Source organism: Lolium perenne, chromosome 4 (genome assembly GCF_019359855.2).
Source record: "Lolium perenne isolate Kyuss_39 chromosome 4, Kyuss_2.0, whole genome shotgun sequence".
Taxonomy (NCBI): Eukaryota; Viridiplantae; Streptophyta; class Magnoliopsida; order Poales; family Poaceae; genus Lolium; species Lolium perenne.
Window position 1 is genome coordinate 371472216 of NC_067247.2, and position 4641 is coordinate 371476856.

Consider the following 4641-nt stretch of genomic DNA (forward strand, 5'->3'; position numbering starts at 1 on the left):
TAACACAAGTAACCACAATGTGTGATTCAACAATCAGAGATCAAGAGATGGCTTGCCTTGGCTTATTTGTCCCTGGACTTCTTCAACTTCATCAATATAAGAATCCCGTCAATATAAATAAAATCCTTGTCCGAACCACTTCTTCTTCTTCTCCGGAATCGTTCGCATCTATCGTCGGAAAATATAAAAGGAACACAATCAATCATATTGCACCAATCATAACAAGCATGCAACATTCAACAATCAACAAGCAATAGCTAACCACCTTACTACGGGCTAACATACAAAGAACTTATAGATACTGCAAAGCAACTAAAAGAGAACCCATTTTATTTACCTAGTAAAGGTATGAGAGTATCACAACTTAGCAATTGCCTTTCTCGGGTATCACCATGGTATAAACCAAATATCCCCTGGTAGATAACATCCTAAAGAGGACAAGTGCATTAGTTTGACATCAAATACAATCACAAAGCATTTTCAAACATTTTTGAAAAAGTAGAAAACAGTTTTCCTAACTTAATTTGTTCCCATAACACTACAACCAAAAAAAAATAGGAAGCAAACCATATACCACATCATTTGAAAACTTAAGCAAAACAAAAGAGCTAATGTTAGGTTGTAGAGGTTTGGTTTTGCAAGCATAAAACAAAGGTTGCCCATCTCTACTAAAAAGAGTTGGTCAAGGGTTTTAAATAAACCGAAAAGTTTTGCTTCAACAATGCATGTCACACATATACCTTACTAACAGCAACAAATATGTATGAACAGAGACTAATAATATTTTTCCTAGATAGCCAGTACTAATACAAGACTAACCCAATTGGAAACACCTAAAAATATTAAACCTACAATTTTAGGAATTTCTATGAATCTGACTGTACAGAAAACAAGATCTGTAAGCCATAAATCGTAGAAAAATCCTAAAAATATGAGGCCACTTGCATTTGAAAGGTAATTAAACAGAGATGCATACCCAATTGGATTTGGGTTCAAATTGTTTCTGAAACTCTCACAAATGGATTGACAAGTTTACTGCATGTCTGTACCATTTGCTTTCTCACTGGAGTTACACAACAGATAAATGTTTGAAACTTGTTGGAGATGATTAAGAAAACATTCAGTAATCCTTCAGAAGTGGAATCACTCAATTAGGTTCAAAAATGGATTTTTGATGAATTAAAAGCTAACAGCCATGTCTGCACAACACACAGAATAAGTTTAATTCACCAAAAATCATACACACATCAGAAAAATATGAGGCTTGCTGCATCTGAAAGGTATTGAATAGGTGGTTCTTACCCAATTGGTTTCATTCAAAAATTCGTTTCCAAGCTCCTGGTTTAATTCGACAAAGTCAGATCTGACCAGATCTTGATCTGTGAACCATTTCAGTTTCAGGAGGTCAATCGAAGTGAAACCACCGCCAAAATGAAGGTACTGAAGAGGGCTTTCACCCACAGTTGAGTTTTCTCAAAAAGGTTTCGTAAAACGGAAGAAATCTCACAAACAGTGATTCTGCATGTTTGCAGAACTTTATTTACCTTGCAAAATCCGTAACGAATTTGAGTATGAGACCAACGCCAAGTTGTAGATCTTTTCAATACCTATCTGCGGAACTTTGAATCATTCGATTTGGATCTGCACACAAGATTTGGCGGATTTTACAAGTTCGTACCAGAATCTGAAACAGCAAGATACAGAAATTACTGCATGGTTTTGGACGAACTTTGCTCAAGAACTTCAGATCTGAGGATAGCTCAAGCTTCTCCATGCTTGGACCAACATGAACCTGCATCAAGATCCAATCTTAGCAAGGGAGGAAGAAGAAGAGGAGAGAAAACCATCTAGGGTTGGGGAGAAGAAGGAGAGGGAGGCTCTCATGGTGAGGGGAAGCTTGAGGGAGGAGGGGAGCTTCATCTAGGTGGATTTCCATGGCCATGGCCGGCCATGGAGCTTGGGAGGAGCAGCAGCTCGTGGGTAAGAGGTATGAGAGGAGTGTGAGGGAGTGGAGGAAGGAGTGGGGAGTGAAAAATGAGAGCAAAGAGAGGAGGGGGTGGCCGGCTATGTGGTTTTATAGAGGGAGGGAGTGGTGACAGCTCTTCACTTGATTGGCCAAGGTGGGTGGCTGCCCATTTAGTGATTGGGGTAGTTGGGAGGCAAAGCTTGTGGAGGAAGGAAAAGAAGAGGAAGGGGCTGGCCGAAATTTTTGCCATGCCAACATAATTGGCCGGCTCCATTCTTGCCAAATACAAGTGAACAATGTGAGGGAGAGGCACAACATCCATGTGAATAGATATGTGCATGATGTTGAGGAGAAAATGTCAAAGAGTGACTTTGATGATGATAAAAATAGAAGTAGATACATATAGATAGAAATAATGGGAAGGGTGACATGTACTCCAAGGATAATTGTTACCACTATGGTTGGGACTAACAAAAGATGAAAAATAGACCCAAAGGTATATTTGATGATTAGAAGTTTTTATTTGAATTCAATTTTGGAAGGATTGGGATTGATCACATGCAACAATGCATGAGCCTGTCAAGGTAGATGGGATGGTGAGTTAAGTATTCCAATACTCACAAGGATGAATATTGTGACATAAATCATCAATTCATGAGGTCAATGTGATAATAGAAAAGAATAGAGGATTGAGATGGATATGATGAAACATAAGTTGCTATTCAAATAAGAGGTCAATAGGGAGTGATTTGAAAGTATCAAATGATCATCCATTTGATCAAAAATTGGGGGATGGAGGGGATACAATGTGGTGGATCAGAGATGTGCATAAGATGTGCAAGAGTTGCCATTTGAAAAAGAGTTTAATTGAAGGGTATGGGACACACCTCAATTGTCTAGAGACAATTGGGAATGAACTCAAGTGGAATTTTGAAGATGTTGAGAGAAAACTAGTTGGAACATAGGAGTTCAAAATATTCTACTTACTTTCTCAAGTAAAGTAGAGTTTTTCTCAAATTTAAAGTAAACAAGAAATGGTATAGGTACCATAAACAAGCCTTTTGTTAAAAACAAAACAAAACAGAGAGTAATGTTTTAGAAATCAGTACTTGGTAGAAATGGGATGAAAAACAAAACCCATTTTAGTTCCTTGTTTTCTTTGAAGAATTATTTTGAAAAGATTTAATAAAACTAGAAGTAGTTTTGTGATAAAACTAGAGAAGGAAAATCAATAGGACCTTTGAGAGAGAAAACTTATTTTAGGGAGAAGTGTTCTCAAGGGTAGATGGTGGATACAAAATGTACCCATCATTCGCACTCTTGGTTTTGTGAAGATTTAACTTGAATAAAAACAAGAGGTGAAAATAAAGAAAGTGATCTAGTGCAGAAACACTGGATAAGGTATGAGATCAAGTTGAATATAGGAGTTGCAAGGATAGATTGAGACATGCAGGATGTGGAGGTTGAAGAGGATGTTGCATGGATGAGATCCATGCATTGAAGTCAACAATAACAGTTGTGGGTGCTTAGAGATCAATTGCCAAAGTCTGGACATTTAAGCCTGTCAACACAGATGGTCGACATGGCCTCAAAATCAACAAGGATGAGTGGGTATAAGAGAGGGATGTAGCTAGGGGAAGATGATCCCAAGTTTTGAATTAAGGATGATTGAGCTAGGTTGCACCACAAGGAGAAAAATCAAGGTGGCACACTCATGTTGTCATCAGGAGAGAGGTTTGATGTAGTAAGAAGGAAAATAATTCTTCCTAAGCCACACATGTGTTTTATTTGGTGAGTTGCTTGTTTAACCACTAGAGGTGTTGTTCTTTGAGGTAACTAAAGACAAAACTCAACAAGCAAAACAAGATAATACATCTACCAACAGATCAAAGAAATTCATCTTAACAGACAGATCAAGGCAATTCGTCTTAATTAGTCTAAAGAAAAAGTTTTTGTTCCCCCTGATTTTTGAAATATGGACAACTAATCAAGGTTGCAAAAGTTGGGGTGTTACAATCCTGCGAGGCGGAATTGCTTCTCTAACAATCCGATCGGCCTCCGCCTGCGCATAGGTCATCTTTACCTCCCACTCAGCCCTCATGCTCTTGACCTGCTCGAGTGTGGCAGCAATCTCGCGGTCCTGTCTCTCGAAGTTTTCCGTCCAGGCTGCATGATCTGCCCTTCCTATCCTTAACGCAGCTTCGGTATCGGCGAGCCTCTTGGCTGTGGCCAGCATTTCCTTTCTGGCGGTCTCTAGGGCCTCCAGATCTGCGGCGTCGCCCGGGGTTATAGGTGTGTTAAGAACTGCTCGCGCGGCCACCTCCTCTGCTGACAAGATTTCCTCCGAGGGAGAATCCCTTTGGGGTCGCACCCGAGACATTGGAGATCCTTGATGGGATGGTTGGGGGTCAGATTGGCTGACTTGGTCTCCGGATCCAGTTTGTCCCAGCGCTGCTACCGTTGCGAGAACCTGCTTGGGCTGGGCGGAGTCGACTTCAGGCTGATCGCCGTATCCGTACTCCCTTATCTTGCGAACGAAGTCATCAGATTCCGTGGACGGGGTGTCGCCGGAAATTGGGCTCAGATTGCCCAAAATCGACTCTTCAACCGGAGCTTCGCTTTCTCCGACAAGCTGAGCCTGATCCGGATCCGCGTTGTGCTCCGGTGCCTCTTCC

At 40.6% G+C, this 4641-nt stretch overlaps 1 long non-coding RNA gene across 1 annotated transcript; it reads right to left on the reverse strand.

The window, feature by feature from the left end:
- Positions 1-56: 56 nt before the first annotated feature.
- LOC127326890 (uncharacterized) lies at positions 57-2059 on the reverse strand. Its single transcript, XR_007868169.2, has 5 exons — positions 1730-2059; positions 1545-1641; positions 1303-1379; positions 338-428; positions 57-168 (listed from the first exon to the last, which is right to left on the reverse strand). It is a non-coding gene; the product is annotated as an uncharacterized lncRNA (long non-coding RNA).
- Between the last annotated feature and the right edge of the window lie 2582 nt (positions 2060-4641).